The sequence below is a fragment of the Miscanthus floridulus genome, chromosome 5 (assembly GCF_019320115.1).
Source record: "Miscanthus floridulus cultivar M001 chromosome 5, ASM1932011v1, whole genome shotgun sequence".
NCBI lineage: Eukaryota > Viridiplantae > Streptophyta > Magnoliopsida > Poales > Poaceae > Miscanthus > Miscanthus floridulus.
Window position 1 is genome coordinate 45,638,799 of NC_089584.1, and position 26,647 is coordinate 45,665,445.

Sequence of the window (26,647 nt, forward strand, 5' to 3'; positions counted from 1 at the left end):
CTTTAAAATCCATGCACAACATGTTTCTGGTTTGTTTCCCTCATGTGGGCGAGGTCACCGCGCGTCAGTGGTTGTCATCGTCGTGTCAGTGTGCCTCGCACGCGCCCACGTGTTGCCATGCTGGACTGGCCATGTCCCATGGGATTAGCCTTGGGCGCTGCCGTGTGAGGCCGCCGCTGGTGCCATGCGGCCATGCCGCGCTGCTGGCGGCCCTGCGCACTGTTGTGTTGCTACCGCTATGGCTGCTCTGCCTCACTGTTGCACATCATGTTGTGCTATGGGCCACCTCATCGCTCCTCGCTGCGTCACTGCCATGTTTTGCCAGCGTGCACGTGGGGTGCTCCCGTTGCGCTCGAGTCATCGCCTCGCCTTAATGGCACTACGGCCGCGCGGGCTAGGCCATGCCTGCCGTCTCGTGCGCGCATGTGGCCGGTTGTGGAGGGCGCGCTCATCATTTGTGCTTTGGATAGAAGCACTCGATCACGACATACACGTCTCGCCAGGGCACACAGCCGCACCACTGCCACCGCCGTATTTTTTCCCTGCTGCACCCTGCCCACCGCAGTCACATCACGGCCACCGAGGCCCCGAGTGTGGGCACCAGCCTCAATTCCTCACACTTGTGGGTGCGCCCGATCACCAGCGTCTCAACCGCCACCTCACCACTTTGAATTGCATCACGACGAGCCCCAATTTGGGAGTTTCCTCTCCGCCGCGCCATTTTAGGCCACGTAAGGCCATGGCCAGGGGCAACCTCTAGCTCACCTTTCCGGTCCAATCTAGCTATGCCTCTAGTTTAGCCTCCACCTCTACTTTTCTTTCCCATGTCGGTCTCTCTTTCTTATCTGAATGCTCCCTCGTCTCCATCTCTCTTTCTTCCTCTCCTCCGCCCCGTCCTTGCTCTGGCAACGGGCACTCGCGCTCGTGCTTGGGCTTGCTCCGACCTTGTCCTCCCAATGCAGCAGCGGCCCACCTTGGGTCCATGTTGCCTATGTCGCCCCGCCCCGCCTCGCCCCCAAGCTTTGCATCACCCCGTCTACCCTGTCCGCCACCCGCGTCCAGCGCGAGTGGGGGGCTACATGCCGATGTGGCAGTGGCTTTAGCGCTCGCCTGCCCCTCGCACTCCCTTTGCCGACCTAGGGGCAAATCCGCCCCTAGCGGTGCTAGGGCCCACCGAAGTGGTATTAAACGGGGATAAGCCACTATTTTCAAGTTTCCTTCCCGCATACATTCCAAGTGAGAACGCAATTTCAGGGGCTTCTAAGGTGAAACTGTTTAGAAATCGCCGAATTGGTAGGTGAAGCTAGAAATCAATCTCATAAGCCATCCAAAATTCCCTACCAATTACCAAACGGGTCTTAGACTGTCTCCAACAACCACGACTCAAAATACAAGATCTATTTGTCCTTTGGGTAGCACTACAGGCAAAGGGTTCAATACTTATTTTTGGACCCAAAAGATAACCCTTTCTGCAAATAGGTCTCCAAGAGAAATGATACTCAAATTTGGGTTATGCCTCTCCTAGCACCTAAAATGGGTCTTCTATATAGGTACTCAGTTGGAAGCCATAGATATTATATTAGAGACTTATTTTGGATTTTGGTTCCACAATAGATCTCCTATTAGAGAGGTGTAGGTCAGATAGCTGTTTTTTCTTTTGTTTTTGCAAAGGCTAAACAAAAACGGTCCATCAGACCAGCACTGCTGAAACCCACGGCAGCCCACGAGGCCACAACACGCCCACAACGTCGCGGTCCACCGCACGAATCTCGAAGCACCCCGCAGCCACATTCGCCAGCCGCCACCGCCAGCTATATCACCACGGGCTGGCTCCTGTCCTGTCGCAGGTTCGAGTATTCCACCACGCGGCGTCGCCTCCCGAATCCCGAACCTTCTCGAGGTCGAGGCCCCCTCTCTCCCTCCCTCTCCCCTCGCTCCAGGAGGTGCGCACGACTAATCCCCACACGCCCCACTACTGGCTTTTCTTCCCTGTTTGCTCCGATTTTGTTTCGATGGTAATCGCCGCCCGTTCCTCTCGTCGTCTCGTCCCTACCTTTCTTTTGATTTGCGAGGGATCTCAAGTCAAAATCTCTCTTTATGTAGCCGTTCAGTTCGTTGCGGGAGTACTTGAGTAGACTCGTGGCAATCCACCCTTGCATGGTTCGATTAGGTTTTTTATCATCTTTTCCAGCTGCCATTCTGGCTAAATTGTTTAACCGAACCACCTCCGGGGCGCTCTTTGCTAAAGTTCGCCACGGCGCCCCATGCGGCCATGTTAGTGTGTTGTAAGGGTGGAGCTGCAATGATACTGAAACCATAGAAACATGATTGAACACGGTACAAGATTAACGGTTTAAACACACGGTACAGTGCCTTTTGAAATAAGAGTAATAAATAAATAAATAAAGGAGTGTTCAAAAAAGAAACAAAAAGGGAGATAGAGAACATGTTATAGACTCATAGTGCTCTTTGTTACATTTTCCGATGAAGCATCATTCCTTTCTTGGTCAAGGATGCTGCTACTTCATTTTCATTTTTTTGATAATGCTCAGCATATAGTTATGGCCCACCATGTTCTTCCTGTCGTTTCGACTTTCGACTAGGATGTTTTTAAATAAAATTATCTCTCTTGATATTACCAGTCTCCTTAGAAAATTGGTGTAGGGTTTTAGGTGAAAGACACATTCGTGGAGAACTATATTCTTTTGTGACCCTACGATCTTTTGCATGGTAAAATTGCTTTGTGCTTTGCCCCAACATTTTTCCCATTTATGAGATAATGATGTACTTATCCGTGTTGGACTGCAGAAAACAATGAGCAGACGCAACAGCCGTACCATCTATGTAGGCAATCTCCCTGGGGACATCCGTGAGAGGGAGGTTGAGGATCTCTTCTACAAGGTGGGTTGCAATTGTTTTACATGTATACCTTTGTCTGACTTTTCATTTTCCAAGCAAGTGTTAAGGTGATGTTTGGTTGCCCCTCCTAAATTTTAGTCGTTGTCCCATCGAATGTTTGGACACATGCATTGCGTATTAAATATAGGCTAATTACGAAACTAATTGCATAGTTTGCTACTAATTTGCGAGACGAATCTTTTAAGCCTAATTAGTCCATGAGTTGACAATGTGGTCCTACAGTAAACATGCGCTAATGACGGATTAATCAGGCTTAAAAAATTCGTCTCGTGGAATACTGACGGATTATGTAATTTGTTTTTTTTTATTAGTATCCGAACACTCCATGCATCATCCTCCCGACACACCTCCTACATTTTAGTCACTGGATCCAAACACCACCTTAGATTGGTCAGGGCATATGCTAATTCCTGCCCAGTCAATAACATTTTGTGTCTCAGCATGACAGCAATTTCAGTATCCTATTAATGTGAGAATGTAGTATGGAGCTGAATGTTTACATTTTTTATTTATGACATTAACTACTTCTTCCGATTCCAAAATATAAGTCCATCTAGTATTCTCTTAGATCACCAAATATAAGTCCATCACAACTTCGTGACATCTTTTACTCTCATTCTTCCATGTCTACACCTGCTTAAAGGCGCCTAATCAATGCAGTACACTTGTTATCTACCTTAACTGCATGGCAACAGGGTCATTGTACTCCTTACATTAATCTTGTGCCAAAGTCCAAATGGACCATCAGAGTAGTAGTATATTATCTGAAATTTGGTTGGAATTTTGTTTGAGTTCAATACATGTTTTTTATTGAGTTATATCAACTAAAGAAATGTCTTATATGTAGTTCTCTTTGTCTGAAGTAAACAATATTATCTGTTTTGCAATGACGTCCGATACCTTTTATTTTGTCTCTGCATCACCTATGCTTTTATTGAACCGTTATGACAATGCCTTTGACTTTTTTCCCCTTCAATGTATGATTGTGCAGTATGGTCGTATTTTGGATATCGACTTGAAAATACCTCCAAGACCCCCTGGATATGCTTTTGTTGAGGTGAGCATATTTTGCTATGGTCTGATTCTGTAAGAATAGTATTCTTTTATGGGGCCTGCTTTTAAATACGTACAACTGCGCTATTACTCTGTTCAGTTTTAAAACCTATTTTAGATCATGCTTTAACCATTCAAATCAAACTGACTAATATAATTTGTTTTGATGTCACCAAACATTTGGTGCTAACAAAAAAAATGATGCTTTTATAGTTTGAGGATCCACGTGATGCTGATGATGCAATTTATGGCCGTGATGGGTATAACTTTGATGGCTACAGGTTGCGGGTATGTATAACAAGCTTTTATTTAATGATTCTCCCAGAAGAGAGGACTGGTTTGGGTTTTCTTGCATTTGCTGAAAATCCATTTTCTACTCAGGTTGAATTAGCTCATGGTGGCAGAGGTCAGTCTTATTCTTATGATCGTTCAAGCAGCTATAGCAGTGCACACCGTGGAGGTGTTTTCTAGGCGCTCTGATTTCCGTGGTTGGTACTTTTGTTATATAAGAAAGTTTCCTAGCTCCTCACACAGACTCTCAAGTTTCATTTCCTGAATCGTGCAGTTATGGTCACTGGTTTACCTTCATCGGCATCGTGGCAAGATCTGAAGGTAATTTCTTTATAATTCACTTCTTCCAGGACTTCTGCTAGAAAGAACTCATTTACTACATTTCAGGACCACATGCGGCGCGCCGGCGATGTCTGTTTCTCTGATGTATACCGTGAGGCTGGAGGTTAGTTGTTTGAGCACTCCTGAACACATTTTCTGCTATCTCATTTCAGCATATGGTTGTAAACGTAATCCCTGATTTTGTAATTATGTTTCCTAACTTATTGCTTCACTGCCCCTTTGAAGTATGAAATATTCAGGCTTTATCCTGAATTTTACATATTGATGATATCTGCTCCTTCTTCTTTCTTGTGCTGCAGAAACTATTGGAATTGTGGATTATACAAATTATGAAGATATGAAATACGCGGTGGGTTTAGCATGTCGTTTACTCATTTCTTTTCTTCTAATGTGAACTAAACCATTTTCTCTCATCTATTACTGTTTCAGAGGGTCTGTTTTACTGTTGAAGAGAGTGCTCTAATTAAATGTCTGTTCTTTCCTGTTTCATGTGTCATGATTTTACTCATGCATTTCCTCTTGCCATCGTGTAGATTAGGAAGCTTGATGACTCACAGTTCAGGAATGCATTTTCAAGGGCGTATATCAGGGTATGTATTCTCGTGTTTGCCCCAGTTTAGTTTTGGAAATTGTTACAATGCCTTAGATCATGTCTGTTTGATTATGAATTATGTTGATTCTTCTTGTATTATAGGTGAGGGAGTATGATGCTAGATCACGAAGCAGAAGCCGTAGCCACTCGTACTCAAGAAGCCCCAGTTACAGCAGGAGCAGGAGTCCAAAGTATGTAACTATGCATACATGCTGACAAATTTGATATCCAAGTCTTATGGCAGCACTAATTATTATTTGTTGTTACTTACTTAGATCTCTTTCTCGGTCACCCTCACCTGTGGATGAAAGGTACATGAATCTATGTCAACAAGAAATGTACATTTGTGAAACTGAAAGTGCTAATATTGTTTGAAGAAAACAGATTGTCAAATAAATGGTGAAACCAATCAGATCTTGTCCTGAATCATCTTTAACGTATTCTGCAGTACACCTGTGGTGCTCAAAAATATTGAAACCTGACTTACATGTCATCATTTTGTAGACTAGCTTGAAGCAGGGCCAGGGCGCATGTAACTGTTAGAATAAACTATTGTTTTCCTTGTGTGAACACAGCAAGGCAAGCCAGCGCCGAAAAGCCCCCTGCTGTGATACTGTAGCCGCTGCAGGTGCAGGCGCTGCACGGCTCACCTGCAGCACTGTAGCCATGCAGTGGCCGGCGCAGAGTCAGTCCTGTATGTTATCTAGTTACTGTTACAGCATGTGGGCTGTACTAGGACTAGATGGATAGAGTTGTATAAATAGACTAACATGGCAACTCAGTAAAGAGAGTTCAAATTTGTCATCTCACAGACAGGGCTTCGGCCAACGCTGGTGTCTTGTATTATGCGTGCATGCTCTGGTCTCCCTTCTTCCTCTAGCTCCAGCCATAGCGTGTGGGGACGGACAACGTCTGTTCGTGGTCGGCATAGCTAGTGGGTGCTCAGCAACACTAGCGGATGCTCGGCAAGACTGGTGAGTGGTTCACCCACCTGAGCCGGTGATCCTGTGTGTCAACAAGTGGTATCGGAGCCGTACAAACGCCGTCGCCAGACTAACCGCTGGCGATGACGGGCGGTTCAGAGATGGGCGACGGGCGATGCTGGAGGAGATGAAGGCGATCGAGGAAAACGAGACATGGCAGCTCGTCGATCCTCCTCCAGGATGCCGTCCGATCAGCCTGAAGTGGGTGTACAAGGTCAAGCGGGACGAGCTCGACGCCATTGTCAAGCACAAGGCGCGCCTCGTCGCCCGAGGCTTTGTTCAGCGCGAGGGCATAGACTTCGAGGAGGTCTTTGCGCTAGTAGCGTGCATGGAGTCGGTCTGTTTGCTACTTGCCTTACCAACAGCAAAGGACTGGCGCATCCATCACTTGGACGTAAAATCGGCCTTCCTCAACGGCGAGATGGCGGAGATGGTCTTCGTCAGGCAACCTCCAGGTTTCGCTGTCAAGGGAGAGGAACACAGGGTGCTCCGACTGCACAAGGCGCTCTACGGGCTACGGCAGACCCCACGAGCCTGGAACGCCAAGCTTGACACCACGTTGGGCGAGCTTGAGTTTCAACGGTGCACAACCGAGCACGCGCTCTACACGCGGCGACGGGGGAAGGAGGAGCTCGTCGTTGGCGTGTATGTGGACGACTTAGATCGTCACCGGCGCGCGCACGGAGGACATCAACAGCTTCAAGCGCGAGATGGCGGCTCGTTTTCGAATGAGCGATCTCGGCACACTCTCCTACTACCTCGGCATCAAGGTGAGACAGGGGAAGGAGAAACTCACGTTCGGTCAGAGCGCGTTTGCCTTCAAGCTGTTGGAGCGGAGCGGCATGGCTGAGTGCAAGCCATGCGTAACTCCGATGGAGGAGCGACTGAAGCTGACGAAGGCCAGCACCGCAGCGAAGGTGGATGCAACACTCTACCGGAGTATCGTCGGCGGTCTGCGCTACCTAGTCCACACGAGGCCGGACATTGCGTTCGCCGTGGGCTACGTCAGTCGCTTCATGGAGGATCCCAAAGATCACTGGGCTGCGGTGAAGCGGCTACTGCGCTACGTCAAGGGAACGGTGGATCAAGGGATCATCTTTCCCAACACTGGCGGAAGTAGGCTGCAGCTCACTGTGTTTAGCGATGCAGACATGGCGGGGGACATCGACGGACGACGGAGCACCTCTGGCATGCTCGTCTTCCTTGGGTCGGCCCCAATTTCATGGCTATCGCTGAAACAGAAGGTGGTGGCGCTATCTACGTGCGAGGCAGAATACGTAGCGGCGGACACAGCGGCGTGCCAAGTTGTGTGGCTACGCCGGCTGCTGGGCGAGCTGATCAACGTGGAAGCTCACCCACCAGCACTGATGGTGGACAACCAGCCCGCCATCGCCCTCGTGAAGAATCTGGTTCTGCACGACCGGAGCAAACACATCGACATGAAGTTCCACTTCCTCAGGGACTGTGTCGATGGAGGGCAGATCGTCATCGAGTTCGTCGAAACTGGTCGGCAACTCACGGACGTCCTCACCAAGCCGCTCGGACGTCTTCGACTCATGGAGCTGAAGGAGATGATCGACATGAAGGGGGTATAAGGGATAGTAGTAGGTTTGGGGAAAGAATTGTTAGAATAAACTACTGTTTTCCTTATGTGAACACAGTAAGGGAAGGCGCCGCCGAAAGACCCCCTGCTGTGATACTGTAGCCGCTGCAGGTGCAGGCGCCGCACGGCTCACCTGCAACACTGTAGCCATGTAGTGGCCGGCGCAGAGTCAGCCCTGTATGTTATCTAGTTACTGTTACAGCATGTGAGCTGTACTAGGACTAGATGAATAGAGTTGCATAAATAGACTACAACAGCAACTCAGTAAAAAGAGTTCAGATTTGCCATCTCATAGACAGGGCTTCGGCCAACGCTGGTGTCTTGTATTGTGCGTGCATGCTCTATTCTCCCTTCTTCTTCTAGCTCCAGCCATAGCGTGTGGGGACGGACAACGCCTGTTCGTGGTCGGCACGGCTAGCGGGTGCTCGGCAAGACTGGTGAGTGGTTCACTCACCTGAGCCGGTGATCCTGTGGGCCAATAGTAACAACTGATAGGAGAGTGCCACATTAACTTAATTATTTCCTACTATCTGATATACTCTTGTCGAACAAACAAAATGCCCGAGCTGAGAGACTGCATTGTACATACTTCTGCAAATGCAGCTCTGAATTTTTAAGCATGTGCTCTAGCCTAACCATATAGAACATGCTGAAGGTTTGGCTCTATCACAAACTTCTAGATAAATCTTTCAATGTTGTAGCAGGGAGTATTGGATCCTTCAGAAGCATGTCAAATTGAGAGGGTATAGAAAGAGGTGTTACCAGAATTTTACCTTCTTTTGAAACAATACTTTTGTCACCTTTTCCTGCTGTACCAGTCATCTCCATAGCGTGGCAGAACCTCTTTGTTTCTTTTTCCTCATGGAAAAGCTTCAGCCCTCTCCTTATTTATCAACTTCATACATCATTAACCCAGAGCTCTTTTTTTCTGATTATAACAACACATTTTTCCTGCTTTATATCTTAAAAGTAGAAAAAGACTACAGATAAAATTCACATATATTCACCTCAGATTTTAATAATAATAACATATTTCAAAATAAAATATTTTTTCTGCTTTTTGTTAAAGCAAGAAGAAGAAACAAAGTTCGGTGCCAGAATTTTAACTTGATATACTTTGGAACACCTCCTGAAATCACCTGTGATATGTTTTCTTGGTGTACCGTTTCTCTTTAAATTAGCATAACTTTTTGTGATGTACTGACTTCTCTTTAAATTAGTATGACTTGAATTCTCTGTGGTTCAATGATTAAACATACAGAGCTTGTTGGCTAACCTCCACTGTTCAAGGTTTGCTTTTGTTTTTCCTAGATTTGGCCATGCGGCGATCTGGGGACTGCATTGATATAATATTGGATGTTTTGAGAATCGGAGTGGATGGTTTGGGACTTTGGATAGTAGAGCTGGATTGTGATGCATGTATGACAAGTGGGCTACGACCAGTCCTAGGAGCAAGATAGGACTGACAGTAAGAAAATGTGAAGTGAATCTTGTGGTGTTATTAAAACAAATGTCTACTATTAAGTTCAATGACTCCATATAAATGAACCTTAATTTGTAAGTTTGCGTTTTTGTTTAACTAACGCTGCCATCTTAGTAAAAATTCCTATGGTGCCTTTTGCATTATGGCTCTCTGTAGCCATTTCCTTGTCAAGGTTCGCACTAGCCAAAGAAGTTGGCATTAACAACAAAATTCAATATACACCTTGCTTTGTTTGCTTATTTGCATTCCAGTTATGACCAAATTACCTGATAGGCTCAAAACTATATTATTTTTCTGGGAGTATTAAGCATAAACACCAAAATGTGTACTTACATTGCAGCTTCCCTCCTGTTTCAGTTCATTCATATGTTGTGGAACGTTGCCTCTTTATGCACATCTCAAGTTGCCAGTTTAGTTTTGATCGCAATTTTATATACAGATCAGAGTGCTATTAACGCATCATTAAGTAATGGAATTTGTTTCTGGTACCTTTTGCAGATCGCTATCGAGATCTCGATCCCCAGTTTCTTCTGTAAGTATCCCAAGCTCATTATAACCGAGTTTGTCATAATTGTCTTGTTCAATGCAATTGGTTTAACTCTTTTGCAGCCTTCTCATGCAAGATCTGCGAGCAGAAGCCCTAGGAGCAGAAGCACATCGCGTTCTCGGTCTCCTGTAATTGCAAGCTTCCAAAACAATCACTTATTATGTTGCTATATTAACTTTCATGCTTATATTTAGTATGTTCTTGCTGGCAGGTGAGATCCGATTGAACTTGGGAGCCCTTGAAGCAGTGAGCAGCTCCAGGGAGAAGAAAGGAACTTGAGAACATGCCGTGCCATCACAATGGTCCGAGTGATTATGTTGTTGCCAGTGCTCCCCCACATTTGGGAGGTCTCCTCTTATTTAGACGGAGCATTTAATAATTACATTATATTGCTAAAGAGAGACTTATTATGCGTAGCATACCGGTGTAGACTGAACTTTTCTGTCCTCGTGTTATTGGCTCCTGGAACTCAATGTTTTATCAATTTTTTTTACAAGACTCTGGTTTTATCATTGTACCCATAGTAAAACCTATAGATGTAGTACGGGTATGCCGTATGCGTCTATGTTCAATTGGTTGCATGTAAACCTGGATGCATGTACGCAGAGCTGTTTGGTTCCATGGTGTGGTGTTACAATGTTCCAAATTTGAGATTCTTTGGAACATGTAGCATCGTTGTGCAACTTCGATCAGATTTGGCTGAATTCTGGTAGTTTTGTTCCTTGCCCTATTGAGCCGAAGTGGGTGTGCAAAGAGTTTGCTGATGACAGTGTGCCGACTCCGTATCATTTTGAGTTTGAAATTGGTTGGATTTCAAGTAAAACTAACAGATATGTCTGTCTGTGGATTGGTAAATATGTCCGTGTGTTGCATTCGGGAAAAAAGTCTAGCTACAAGTCTAACCCAACTAACATGGTCTAAAAGAAATCAAACATGCTGTTGGGTCTTAATTTATCAATAATCAACCATTGTGTATGCATTAGGTTTTACCATTATTCGATCATTATGTACGCATAGGTTATAGGATACCTGATTAAAGTACATTTTGTCAGAACATCACTCTAAGACAAGACACGACTCTCTAAACTCCCTCCCCTTCCAAAGCTCTCAAATGCGCTCTGGTTCTGCCCCCCTCCGTTCCGTCCTCCGGCAGCCTTGGCGGTGGTGAGAGAGAGGTAGCCGGGCCTCCCGTCTTCTAGATTAGTTCCAAGTAAGTTTGTAGCTTCAGCTTTACTTAGTGCTATGTCAAGGACAATGGATATCCTCCTCTCCTTCGCCCTGCTGCTGGTGGGTAGACCCCTAGCCAATGAGGTTGCCGGTAGTAATGGTCTCCGCTGGCACGACAAGGTGAGTGAAAGAACAAATGTTTATTTTTTATATCGTTTTGTACCCTTGTTTTTTAGCATCTTTGTATCAGTCCCCCGTGAGTTGGCACCGGAGCTGTGCTTTGGGGAAGAAAGGGGAAAAAATAGGAAGAACAACAATAATAGAGTGCTTAAAATTGTTTTACAATTTCTGTTCATATCCTTCGTCTCTTATTCTCTCCTACTTACAAGACTCTTATGTGAAAGAACTTTGCTAGGAAGACAGTAGAGCAGTTATCCCATGTAGTATTTCTATCTTTGTTGGTGTAGAACCATTGCTTCGCCTTCCCCAAAAGTGAGAATGGGAAGAGGCGAAGTAATATGGCATCTTAGGTCACTCCTTTGATGATGAAAGTGTTACTGATCTTTAGGAAGTATTGGAGATATGCACTCGTATCTTTATGTGCCTTTCCACAAAACTGGCTTGCTTGCACCATGTTGATGAGGGTTGGCTTGAGCTCAAATCCATTATCTTCGACATTGACTGTTGGTCTAGTACGGATGTTGGCTGTAGTTAGAGCAGAGAATTCACGGAGAGTCATGTTAGCTATGGCTTCAAATTCATGTGTTAAGCTTTGCCTTATATGGTTGTCTTCTGACTATAAAGCTAGAACTTTCTTGAGTTTAGCTCTAGTCCTCCTGATTAATGCTTCTAGATCTTCGACGTAGTTTGTCGAAAGGTCAAAACCTGTCATACATTACCCTGCATAAGATACACAAGTAGACAAAATAAGGGTAAGCCTGTTTGAGCAGAGGTCAATGATTTTTCTCGATCACATCAATAAGTATAAGTTTATCAAAACTTCCTTTACCTAGCTACCTTCCCTGGCAACGGCGCCAGAAATACTTGTTGGTACTTATTATCTTGTTTAGTAGCCACCTATTATAAACCTATATCTCCTAACATTACTTTACTAGGTTGTCATCCATAGTGCAATTACACTGGCTAAGGTTATCTTTATATCTACACATAAGGGATATTACTAAGGAAGATTAAGAATAGAGCTTGTTCTTCCTTCGTAACCGAACTCTACTTGCACCTATATTCGGGGAGTGGACTACAAAGAACTCAACGGGAGTGTCACATCTGTGATCTACCACATGACCTAGAATATAAGGTGTATCCATAGATAAACAACGTATAAGCACTATGCTTACACAATGTCGACCACCCACCCCATATACTTTAGAGTGAACGCTATACGAACTTATGCATAAACATAATGATAAACTAGCTATACTAAGTATATAATCAAAGTAGACGTTGAACATTATAACAAAGAACATGAATAAGATGAATACTAATATTGTCATAACAATTGTAACTAGCATATAAAAATAATGGAGGTACAAAAGAGAGGGGGTACAAAGATTGTACCAAACCACTCTCTTGACACGATCAGAAATCCAAGCGAAGCCTGCTTGCCTCCCTCTAGACCTAGCCTAACTAGTGTAACACCCTCGGTGTTACACTATAAATTATTTACTAAAACATGTCATGAGCATCATGTTTATGTGTTAATGCATGTGTTACACTGTAAATCATTTACTAAAACATGTCATGAGCATCATGTTTATGTGTTAATGCCTGTAATAAAGAGTGTAGATCAATTTCCGTAACTCAAAACGATCAATGGAAATGCGAAATGAAAGTTAATTCAATAGTCATGTTATATCACTTAGGGTTTAAAACCAATTTTTTTAGCAAAAATGCTATAGAACATGTATGTGATACTTAAATAAAGTTTGAAGTACAAACTTTGTAGATGATAATGAAATACCGGCGGTCGGAAAATAATATTACTAGCTAAGATTTCCAATAGCTTAGAAATGCAATTTGAAATAGAGTTCAACTCAAAACTTAGAAAAAATTCAAAGTTTGTTGGCAGTTAGACATTGCTATGTTTAGCAAACTATTCTACGGAATTGGGTTAAAGAGCAATGTAGTGCTATAGCTTGCTTAAGTAGCCTCATATGCCATCTGGAGTGTAGTGAAGACCGTTTATGTTTGGGAGTAACGGGTTGGTCGCGGTAGAAGCTTTAAAATCCATGCACAACATGTTTCTGGTTTGTTTCCCTCATGTGGGCGAGGTCACCGCGCGTCAGTGGTTGTCATCGTCGTGTCAGTGTGCCTCGCACGCGCCCACGTGTTGCCATGCTGGACTGGCCATGTCCCATGGGATTAGCCTTGGGCGCTGCCGTGTGAGGCCGCCGCTGGTGCCATGCGGCCATGCCGCGCTGCTGGCGGCCCTGCGCACTGTTGTGTTGCTACCGCTATGGCTGCTCTGCCTCACTGTTGCACATCATGTTGTGCTATGGGCCACCTCATCGCTCCTCGCTGCGTCACTGCCATGTTTTGCCAGCGTGCACGTGGGGTGCTCCCGTTGCGCTCGAGTCATCGCCTCGCCTTAATGGCACTACGGCCGCGCGGGCTAGGCCATGCCTGCCGTCTCGTGCGCGCATGTGGCCGGTTGTGGAGGGCGCGCTCATCATTTGTGCTTTGGATAGAAGCACTCGATCACGACATACACGTCTCGCCAGGGCACACAGCCGCACCACTGCCACCGCCGTATTTTTTCCCTGCTGCACCCTGCCCACCGCAGTCACATCACGGCCACCGAGGCCCCGAGTGTGGGCACCAGCCTCAATTCCTCACACTTGTGGGTGCGCCCGATCACCAGCGTCTCAACCGCCACCTCACCACTTTGAATTGCATCACGACGAGCCCCAATTTGGGAGTTTCCTCTCCGCCGCGCCATTTTAGGCCACGTAAGGCCATGGCCAGGGGCAACCTCTAGCTCACCTTTCCGGTCCAATCTAGCTATGCCTCTAGTTTAGCCTCCACCTCTACTTCACCTTGCGCACCTCACTTGCACCTCTACCGCCTCGCCGTAGCCACTAACGTGGCCGCACCGTCTCAGAGCGCCGCCGCATTCCACCACCCACATGTGGCTAGCCCTGTTCGGGGAACCTCCGGCCAAACCACCACCGCAGCCGCAACCAGGGTATGATAGTGATACTATAAAGCTAGCTAGTTCACCCCACAGTGGCTTAGGGTGACTGGCATGGTCACGCCGCTGTCACGCATGGCCACATGTCGTGGTCACCACTTCCATGAGCTCCGCCGCTCCTGTAATCTAGGCTAGTGTAGGCGCTAGGGTTGTAGATGGGGGTCGGCTCGTTAGTGGAGCCAGCATGGGTCTTAGCCGACTGGCATGGCCATCCAATGCCATCGCCGCTATGCCAGCACGTGCGTGGGTGGCCGGAGGACCGGACCATTGTAAAAGAGAGTAGGGGAAGGGCTTATTTGCATAGGAGCACTCTGTAGGAATAGTGCTATGGACCTCGGCTTTAATTGCCAATAGATCAAGGGTGTTTTTGCATATGTGCCAGCACGCGCGGGCTCCCCACTGTGGGTCGCCCCTCGCCTATGGGCCGTTGCGCGTGGGCCGCATGGGCCAAATTGAGTTTATTTTTTCGTGAAAAATATAAATAGCTTTTCATTTGTAGTTCTGAGCTAAACTTTGGTAAATCATATAAAATCATATAGGTATCCAAAAATTGTGAAACCAATTTTGTTAGGTTCCTAAAATTGTGCTCTATCTATTAGCGTATTTAGTTCATATATATATATATATACATTTGATGATACCAGCAGCTATTAAATCATTTGTGAGTGTTTAGTATTATTTAGGTTAGTATTTGTAGGATTTTTTGTGGCAAATTGGTAATCGCTTTGACCATGAATTTTTTTATAGTAGATTCATTGTAGTATTATGTGCTTACTCTAATTTTTGTAGCCATGGAATAGGTCGAGAAATATGGTAGCTAAGTACTCCTTGTAGTATATAGGAAATCGTTAATAAGAGGAAGAATATATTTTAGTTGCTAAGTAGCACGTGTAGGTGAAACCCTGCTGGTTTGATGAGAATGATGGTTAGCTCAGTGTCTTTGTCATTAAAGCTAGCTTAGTGGCTTAGTATATGTATTCTTATTTTAAGAACTATTGTTGCCTTAATATTGAGTGTTGCATCATCATTGCATGCATGTAGAGAACGAGTTGGTGGAGTTCATGACCAAGGGCGAGCAGGAGTACGAAGAGGTGATTGAAGAGTACGAGGAGGAGGTCCTCGTGTAGAAGGAGGTCCTGGAGCCACCATGGACTAACTGAGCTGACACCGCGCCTACCCAAGGCAAGCCCCGGTGCATAACCCTTGTTTTGAATGATCACTGGATATATATATATATATGTGTGTGTGTGTGTGTGTGTGTGTGTGTGTGTGTGTGTGTGTGTGTGTGATGTGCATTTACGTTATAGGCATTTTATGAAAACTACATGCATAGATAACCTACCTATGAGTCCTACTAGCATAGGTCGAGTAGCTGCTATGCTTAGTCTATCGGTAGCGTGAGTAACCTACCGTTACTCACAATGGGTGATTATTATTATCACTTATGATAAAATGGTGGAAGGAAATGAAGACCGGGTAGGGATATGGTATAGGTATTGGTGGGTGTAAGGGGTTGTGTCTCACGGCCAATGTGGCATAGCTTGGTCACACTATTTTCCCTGTCCATGTCAGTTATGGACCGGCCATTGCATTGGATTCTAGTTAGGTCATAGACTTATTATCCTGAGCACATACTTGTTTATGGGAGTAGGGAAGTCTCGTTGCTCTCTTGTCGTGGGTTCTGACTCTTTATGTACCAACTGATTGGAGGCGGGGATGGTGGAGGTCTAAGCACCACACTGAGTCTAGGACTTAGGTGTGGGGGCTTAGAGTCCAAGTTTGGACGGGGACCTGGACCCCTTGATAGGAGAGTGATGGGTTGGTCCTTCTTGTGCCTGGGGTACAAGTGGGGTATGTGTTTCGGGGTACCTAGCTGGGCACATTGATTTATGAATCGTCGAGTAATCTAGTACGACTTGTCTATGATCTAGCATCATAGTAAGAACTGGAAGATGAAAGATGGTGAAATGGATCTGTTTGCTCAACTCCTGCTTGAAAGTAGAACAGGTGCTTACCTAGAATGGTTAGATAATGAACTAATCATGACTTCTAATAAGAAACATACATAAGGATTCACTACTAGTATTGCTTTCCGCAAAAAGGAAACCCAGCAAACCATAAAGCTTATTATATCCTTTGGAGTCAGGAAATTATTCCCACTAGTTGGATAAGTCTTGCGAGTACATTGTGTACTTAGGGTTTATTTACCCTGTTGTAGGTGTAGCTTGAAGGGTAGCTATTGTGTGGAGAATTCTTCTGGTGGGCACAGACGGATCCTTGTATTCTACCATTAGATGTTTATTGTAATTCCGTTGTTTAAATTCTACACTTTGAACTTGGTACTATAATAGTGTATTTCTAAGAACTCTTATTGTATGAAATGGACTAAGTATTGTAAACTCATTCTCATTATTGGATCTAGAGGAAAAACATGGATTATTTGAGTTCTCCCTTAGGGTGTGCTAGATGGAATCCGTCCGATGTAGCTTGCTTTCGAGGTGCTTAGTGTCTGGTGGAAGATGATCACCTCCAAAGGTGTGTTATTTTGGCCGGCTCTGCCACAGGTTGAATTAGAGACAATAATGAGTCTACAAGTTTCATAACTCTTTTCAAAACCTAAAATTTGATCAACAAAAGTTTTGCGAAAAGTAGGATGCGATAAAATTATGTAAATAAGTATAAGCCCTAGCAATATGGTCTATCTAGGATAGCGGCACTGGTTTTATCTAATCAAGTTTCTGCAGGTATACTAACTTGCGCTGCATAAGAATCATTTAGCAAGCGGAAAGTGAGTGTGCGATGTGTGACAGAACCACCCAATTTATACAAGATCAAGTACGGCTGTCCCCGCTAGCACGTTGACACGCGTATACTTTCACTTATATAAACCCGGTAGTCCGCCGAGTGTCACGCAGGACCTCGGTAAATCAACATCACAACCAAGATCACGTGATTAAGCAAATACACATCATATACACAAAGTTGCAGCGAAAATAATATTACTAATGGGTTCATAAATAATAGTACAAGTTTGGGTTTCAAAACTAATTAGTGAAAACAACATAGCATTCAAATGATTACATTAATATAAGTTCCAAATACATTGCTAGCATAAGTGCCATCCTCTGATAAAAGCATATAGATGAGAAATAACTATAGAGTCACCGAGCCCATCGGTGGTTAGCCACCATCTTCAGCAGGCCAAGAACTTCACCTGCAACATGGTGGGATAAACCCTGAGTACTCAAATGTACTCAGCTAGACTTACCCATCATAAACAAGAAATAAAATGACTCCAAGGATCATACAAGGTTTTATAGGTGGAGCTAGCTTGACAATATTTTGCATAAAAAGCGACTAATTCAGTTGTACAATTATTCTTTGGTCATCAAGTTAATTATAGCTATTCATCTCTAGAATAGCAACTAACCTATGCCAAACATGTGGTATATTATTTAATAGCATACAATAGTAACCATAGCTGGTGTAGTAATTCCATGTTTATCCGAACCATCACATTCCATAATATAATTACTATGATGTTGGGACTAGCCAAGTTTCTCACTATCCGAGAGAGACGGCGATTCGAATCGATTTCAACCAGCTAGGAATTTATTCCTAACACAAACCTAGATATACCTAATGAGGACAGGGAATATGTGATGATGTATATTTTTTTGGCTTTTTGTGGACTATAGGTAATGCAAAAATAGTAACAATCTAAGGGGAAAACAAAGTTATACCTAACGGGCAACAAGGTGCTCTAATACCACTTGATGTAGACTAGGCCCGATCTTCCGAAAGGTATGATAGCGTCGATTAGTGGAGACTCGATGTTCATGATCTAGGCTTCAAACCAAGACTGATTCGGACCTCCGCAACCGTTACACCACTGCTCCATTGGTTATCAACCACGCGAACACGATTGACCTCGCCGAGAAGGCTTTCCTACAAACGAATCGAGAACACAAGCAAGAACGAGATGAACGCAATCTAAAATTGCAAATAAATATGAGGCTTATGATAACGAGAAGGAGTTCAAGTCTTTATTCGAAAGAACTAATCGCCACAGGTGAACAAGATCAAGAACTGGGGCCCTGGTTCACAGCAAGCAGCCTTGGTGGCATAGTTGCAGTAAAACGATTTCTGTTTCATGAGGAAATAAAAAACTAAACAAAACCCAAACCCTAAGGAGAGCGACGACTACTATTTATAGAATCTTGGGTGTCACCCCCCTGGATGCGCCCCTTAATGGGCCCAAACACGATACACGGTCCAATGGACCAAAAGACGGTGTCGTAGCACCCTGGTAGATTTTGGACGCTGACTTGTTTCGACGATTCCCGTTGATTCCTAAGGTCTTTTGACATGAGACCACTTGGATTGGCTTACTTATCAAATTAGCTTTCGAACCATATGTGGATCATCGAAAACAGAGTTCAGATGCGTCTTGGGTGACCAGTTTAATGCAGACTGATCCTAGAGGCCAAGGCAGACTCGAACTTGAGTTGCTTTGGGCCTCCACCTCGGGGACTCGAACCGAATTAGCCTCAGACCTCCTTATTGACTTGGACACCCTTTCTGGCCTCCTACCCCTCCATACCATGTGCCAAACATGGTAATATGCATGGGTGTCATGTCCTCATCAATATCTGCGCCAAGGTAGTCTTAGGTCACCTTTGGTACAACTCAGGTACACATTTCGTGGGTTCGCCCAGCGCCACACAATCAGGGACAACCAACTGCCAGGACGTTTAGGCCCAGCCTACCTTGGGCTCATATCTAGCTCCCCGCACATCCTTACTACCATCCAAAGTGCGCACTCTTATAGAGCGGGGCCTGGCCTAAGTTGAGCTACTCGGCTTCACGGTCAGAACGAGTTATCCGGCCAGCTAAGTGATAGGCAAGCGTTCAATATTATCAAAAGCGCCAACAATGGTACGGTCCTTAATCGACATAGACGAGGATAGATCCACACCCAAGACCTCTATGTCTTGTTGCTTCTCTATCGACATCTCGCCCGGTCTCCATTTACATTACCCCATGGTTCTTTTCTACGATAGCAAATATAGCCAACCGTGCTTCGGTATCCACCTATATCTCACAGGTGATAGGAAATCACCCAACTTCTACCGGTCTAAGCATGGCTAAGCACAAGTTCGATCCTAGACCTACATAGGGTTAAAAGTATATTTCTAGACAAGGAAATTTATATGCATCAAGTGGTTCCAACCAACTCTTATAACCTAATGCATCAAACATAAAGAACTCAAGTGATATTTGTAAAAACATATGAGGCTTAGAATGCTTTGGGGTTTGCCTGTGATCCAACACTAGGTTAGTGTTTATTAGATGACACTCGCTTGGCAAGCATCTTCCGTCCTAGCACTTGTCCAGTCCTTCCACCTTCAGGATAGGTCCATCATACACCATCCTCAGGTTTGGCTCTAACATCATGGCCTTCACGTGGTTCATCTAGCATACCTAGATGAAATGCAAGATGCAAGTGCATGAATATAAAGAATGGTAATAGGAGATGCATCACATAATAGCATTCAAGGCAAACATAAGATCATGCAAGACATAGGCATCTAGAGTTATTTAACTAAACATCACACAACCTATTATAGAGGGATAGCAAGCATATTAGGTATGGCACACAATTGAACTTAAGTTCAGATATTGCACACATGCATCAATCAAGAACTAACCAACATGTTTAGCCAAACAACAACAAGCTAAAGCAATCATTAAGCACATGTATAGAAATCTAGACAGCAGCATAGTAGTCACTTGTTTTATCCATAACTAGAGATCTAGACATCTAAAGAAGGTTATTCTAGACTTTCTAGAAAGCTTATTAAATTATCTAAAACATGTTTATTAACATCACAAAGTGATTCCTTAATTAACATTGTCAATCAAGCACAATTGAGCACCTCTGTCCAGACTTGGACAGATTCTACCATGCAACTTCATAAGTTTATAACGGGAGATTTAGACCACCAAAAGGAGTGATATTTAACAATTTAGAGAGCTCATGAAAATAAATACACTTCTTATATTATCTCCAAGACATGATTCAAAGCATAGCTAAGTCAAACAACACCATCATTCAGATCTGTACAGAGACCATGCAAAATCTGGCAATGAACTTACAAAATCTATAGCTCCTAAATTATCTGGCCTATGGTCATGAGCATTTATCACAAACCAGATTATGAAATTATCTACAACTTTGGTATTCACTACAACCATAGCAAACATCATTTCCACCACGAAAATGATTGCACAAGCAAAACTGCACATGCAATCCAAATAGCAGTGGTACAGAAAATTGATAGGAACTTCATAGAAGCATAACTGGAGTTCTAGACCTCCAACAAACATGAATCATAACTTTTTGAAAATCTTAGGAAGTTACCTACAACTTTCTTATTCTCATCTTAAGATGATTATACAGTTATCAAGGTCAATTAATCTAATAATTGCATCTGTCTAAAACATAGATAGAAACTGACATACCACTTTAAACAGCTATAACTAGAGTTATACATGTCCAATAAATGTGGTTCTAGACTTTTTAGAAATCTTAGCAAATTCTAAACAACTTTGTTATAAACACCTAAAGCTAACTCTACTATTAAAAAGGTCCATAGTACCAAAAAGCAATCCTGTCTGGGTTCATGCAGAAACAACCACAGAGATTTAAGCAACTATAACTCAAGATCTACTTAACCAAAAATCATGATATTTAGATTTTTAAAAAGCTTACAAAAAGTAATACAACTCATGTATTATCATAAAGTCATGATTCATAACTTAACTAAGCCAATTAATTCAAACATGGAGGACTATTTAGAATAGGAGCAAAGCAACACAGTGCATTTGTTATTTTTATAGATCTTAAACTATCAAGCCTAAATACTGAAATTTTTACTAGACATCAAACATCACATGTGTAACACTCCATCAAAATTTCACATTTATTTGAGCACCACCACTGTAGTTATGAAAAAGACAAGACATAACTAGTATTAAGAACCTAACTACATAAATCTATTTTTACAGAAAAATATTTAAACCAAAATATGCCATATTATAGATCTACTATATATATAATTTCACAAGGATTCCAAAAAGTCCTCATTTACTATTTTATGATTTTTCTACTAATTACTACGAATTTTCAAAATGATCATTCAAATCTGTAAAAACCAGAGAAAAGGAAATGTAAATCTTACATTGGGGACCCTGCTGTTTTCACAAATTAAAACCAAACAAACAGATCCTTTACTGCACTATTTATTTGAGTCACTGATTCTTCACTTAACCCCCTATAGAATATCATATTCATGCGCCTGGTCCTCCTTCTTCTTCACGACGACAGCACAGGGAGTGGCCGGACTCGTGGCTCCGGCCGGCTGAGGTGGCGCCGGCGGCGTGCTGCTATAGGCTTCGGCTGAGGCGGATCTAGGTGCACCTCTAGGTGACCGCATCATGGCCAGAGGTGGCCTATAGCCTACTGGCCACGCGAGCAGGCAGGACACCGGCGGCTGCTCCGACGGCGACGACACTACGACGGCACTACGATGGCTCTGGTGACCGGAAAAGGGGTGCAGGAGGGGCGGCGCACGACGGTGAAGGTGATGGTGCACTCAGTAGGACACGAGGGAGATTGGAGACAGTGGGGACGTGGTGGCGGCGAGCTCGGCCTGCCGGCCATTGTGGACGTGACCGCACATAGCGTTACAGAGGGGGAGAGCAAGAAGGGGCGAGTGAGAGAGAGTGCTGAGCGAGCGGGGAGGGCATCGGGCTTCACCAAATGTGAGAGGGAGCAGCAAGGATGCGTGGCACGGAGGTGGGACATGCAGCAACAATGGAGGGCATGCTCTGTTGCATGGGCGACGCGTCAACCTACTGCCGAACACCTGGCACGTGTCGGTGTGGGCGAGGTGGGGAGCCGATTTGGGCTGCTTCCAGGCCGAATCAGACCTTGGGCCAAAAATGAAGTTTGTTCACCTCTGCCTGCTCTACATTTTTCATTAAGGCACTCTGGTCATTTGAGCAACAAAACAGTGGGTAATTAATCTCCAAGATAATAGCGTCAGCGCATTGACAGCGATGAACAAAAGCCCAAATTGATGGTGAAAATGAAGTCCAACAAGTGCCATCTTTATACATGCTCATCTCCATCATGTATACTCCAACTTTTATTTTGGGACCTGATCACATTGTTTAACAAAATTATGAGAACACGAGATGCCAATGTCGACGATGAGTCGACGATGAATTCCAGACTTAGAAAAATTCTAAGTACCAAAAATAGCTGCGATTCAAAGTTTGAGCCTCGATTTGACTTAGTTCTGAGTTGATCTAGCTCTTAGTCCAAAAACAAAGTTTGTTATACTCCACTCAAGCTTCAACTTTGATTTAAGGTGCAACTCCATGCAAGCAATGTAAGTGATTGGTCAACATAGGTCAAACTAGCATCACGGTAAAGCTTAAATCAAAGTTTTAGACCGATTGAGGCATTTTCTTGACCTTTGCTCAATACGAACCCTTCATGAATTTTGTTGTAGAGTTCAATTAGAGTCACTTGGGCAAAGTAGCAAGGTTTGGTTTATGACCTATAATTCCATTCACTTAATAAAGCAATCCAAGAAAGATTATAACTTATCATTTCATGTAACTTCTTGATTCCAAACTTCATGAAACTTTTCAAATCATCCATGTGGGTGGAAAATTGATGTGAGGCACATGAAAGAAGCACCCTCAACATTACCTAGGTGTATATCTGAAAAGGGCCAATATGCAAGCAAAGGTGTGTTGCCCAAGTTTAAGTTGGAGCTCACTCTTGTAGATTTGATCTTGACACCTTCATCACCACTTAACATGTCACGTTTGAGCTCAAATCCATTGCTTAACTAGTGACAAACACATGGGGTGTTACACGATGTGCTGAAAAATTTTGCGAATGCCGCTATATTCCGGCTTGAGTGAACGGGTAGGCCAATGCATGCATCATGAAAGGAGAATCTTGCTTAAACTAAACTCCCCCTACACATATAATTTGGATTATATGAATAAGTTCAACCATCTAGCACAGTATGCTAGGATCTACGTCGATACTAATGGGAAGAAGAGGGACCATTTCTATCGTGGCCTCTCTTGTAGTCTGCAGAAGGAGCTATACACAGGGAACTACTAGACTTTTGGTGCTATGATGAATGCTGCTATTGCCATGGAGGGACTTCAGCATGACTCTTAGGCTGAGTGGAAGCAGAAGTAGGTGATTATTAGGTCTTCTAGTCACCCCCAGGCTCAGAAGGTATAGGTTGTTAGATGGGTTCCCTATCAGTCTTCGGGTGGGCAGTCATTTCGTCAGCCTCAGCATACCTACCAGGCACCTCCCACTTAGTACCATGCACGTACTTAGTAGGTGCAACCATAGCCTCAGGGACAACAGGTTTCGCCTCATCAGGGGTAGGGGAACAAGCCGAGTGCTTGTTTCAAGTGTGGCAAGGAGGGCCACTATGCTTGGAAGTGTCCACAGAACCATCCTATATAGTCTTCCCAGCCTTCAGTGAACTCCCATCTAGTTAAGAGGACGATTATCAAGAAGAAGGTGCCCATAAGCCGCTCTGGACAAATCAACTTCTCTGAGGCTGAGGAGATCTTGTAGAACAAACCTATGATAGCTGGTATGTTTACCATTGATTCCCATCTAGCATATGTGTTGTTTGATTCTGGTGCATCACATTCATTCATGAGCATGGGGTTTGCATAGAGGCACAATATATCTCTTATGGCTATTCCTATTGCCTATAGAATCAATACTTTGGGTGCATAGTTATGCGTTAATACTCAGATGAACATAGTCGGATTAGTGTTAGCCACTCACATTTATCGCCTCCAGTTCATGGTGCTTCCTGGGCAAGGCATAGATGCAATTCTAGGCATGAACTGGTTGTGAGTTTATGGGGTAGTCTTGGACCATAAGTAGAGAGTTGTTGAGTTATGATTTCCTTCTTCTAAGGATAAGATGTCTCTTCTTATGCCCTTAGATCCAGCCTTACCAGTTGCTGCTCATGTTGAAGCTTCTCCTGATCTTGCCTCTATTCCTCTAGTCTATAAGTTTTTGGATGTCTTCCCTAAAGATCTACTTGGGTTACCACCAGATAGAGATGTGGAGTTTTTCATTGAGTTAGAACCTAGCAGTGCTCCTATTTATCAGTGTCCCTACCACATGGCTCCTAAAGAACTAGCTGAAATGAAGAAGCAGTTAGAGGAATTATTGAAGAAGGGATTTATCCGTCCTAGTTCTTCCCCATGGGGTTGTCCAGCTATTTTTGTGAAGAAGAAGGATGGTACTCTACGGATGTCTATGGATTATCACCCTCTCAATGCGGTAACCATTAAGAACAAGTATCCTTTACCTTGTATTGATACTTTGTTCGATCAGTTGGCTGGTGCCAAAGTATTTTCAAAGATTGATCTTCATTCTAGGTATCATCAAATTAAGATCCGGCCACAAGATATACCAAAGACAACTTTCTCTACTAGGTATGGACTATATGAATACCTAGTCATGTCTTTTAGTCTCACCAATGCTCCTACATTATTCATGTATCTCATGAATTTAGTCTTTATGATGGAGTTGGATAAGTTTGTAGTGGTGTTCATTGATGATATTTTGATATACTCTAAGAACCAAGAAGAATGTGCACAACATCTTCAGATAGTACTGCCTCAATTAAGGGAACATAGGTTGTATGCCAAATTTAGCAAATGTGAGTTTTGGTTGGATCGAGTACAATTTTTGGGACATGTTATGAAATTTGAAGGTATCTCTATAGACCCAAGCAAGGTGCGGGATGTGTTAAATTGGAAATCTCCCAAGTCAGTGCACCAGATTCGTTAGTTCCTTGGTCTTACTGGTTATTATCGGTGTTTCATTCCTGACTTCTCCAAAATAGCCCAACCAATGACTAAGTTACTCTAGAAAGACGTCAAGTTTGTATGGAGTCCGGCGTGCGAGGAAGCTTTCCAAGCTCTGAAGCATTTCCTTACCACTGCTCCTGTTCTTGCCCAATAGGATATTGATAGACCTTTTGATGTATATTGTGACACCTCTAAGACGAGGTTGGGATGTGTGCTTATGCAGGATGGACGTGTGATAGCTTATTGAAAGCATCTAGTCCCCTAGTTGGGTTTCGGTCATTAATGATAATACGTAATTACTATGACTAACGTGTGTTTTGCATAAACAATTAAGTTAGGTCATGGTAATGACAATTGATTGGGCAATCATGGTTGTCATGCCCCTACGATGGAAATCATTTTGGTTTTCAAAGGATGGACGACAAGGTTAAGTATGGACTAGTTCTAAGTGTCGTTTGGTGTTGAAGAGACACTTAGAGTAGTTTAGAACTTTGTTTTTCCTTTGGTCATACTATTAAGGGGGTATGGACTAGTAGCTTGACCAAGGTGAGTCTAGTGGGTTAGGTGTGGTGCACACTTGTCAAATCTAGCACTAGGTAGCTCCTAAGTAGCCCTAAGATCAATTGGAGCAACTTCATTCACATATGATTTCGAGTTGGAAGTGAATGGAGGGTCAAATGTTGATCGGACGCTGGTTCCGGTGTGACCGGACACTGGTGCAGAGTCTGGTCAGTTCATTTGATCAAGGTGAAGTCATCTGGTTGTGACCGGACGCTAAGAGAAAAGTGACCAGACGTTGGGTGCCAGAGTTCGGTCAACTCGAGTAAGGTTCTAGAGAGCAGTTTTCATGATCGGACGCTGGTCAAAGTCTGGTCACAACTTAACGGCTCCGTGGCAGGGAGAACTGACCAGAGCATCTGGTGACCTTGACCAGAGCGTTCGGTCACCCTATAGAGTGCTGACTCAAGCACATAATGATTTGTTTTAAATGAGGGGTTATAAATACTTCCTCTATTCATTCAAGGGAGTAACTCTTGCCCTTTTCAACAGCTAAGAAACACCATTGAGAGTGCTTAGGAGAGCAAGAGCCTAGTGAGGTGATTGAGATTTGAGAATCCAAGGTCAAGGCCTCACTAGTAAAAGGAGAGTAGCAAGTGTGCATCCACCCTTCTCATTAGGCTTGTTGTGGTCAAGTGAGAGTTCGTGCTTGTTACTCTTGGTGATCGCCATTACCTAGATGGCTTGGTGGTGATTGGGAGTTTGGTGATCATCCGACGGAGCTTGTGGATGACCCAACTCAAGTTGTGAGCAGTTGTGGGTGATTCACCGCGATGGAGTGTCGAAGAATCAACCCATAGAGAGCGCTTGATCCTTGCATGGATCAAGGGGGAGCTACACCCTTGCGTGGGTGCTCCAACGAGGACTAATGGGGAGTGACGACTCTCCGATACCTCGACAAAATATCGCCGCATTCCTTCTCCTCTCTTTACTTTGAGCATTTACTTTTGAGCAATT

At 44.0% G+C, this 26,647-nt stretch overlaps 1 pseudogene; it reads left to right on the forward strand.

Moving 5' to 3' along the window:
* Positions 1 to 1,914: 1,914 nt before the first annotated feature.
* Positions 1,915 to 10,525, forward strand: LOC136449909 (serine/arginine-rich splicing factor SR30-like; annotated as a pseudogene).
* Positions 10,526 to 26,647: the final 16,122 nt, after the last annotated feature.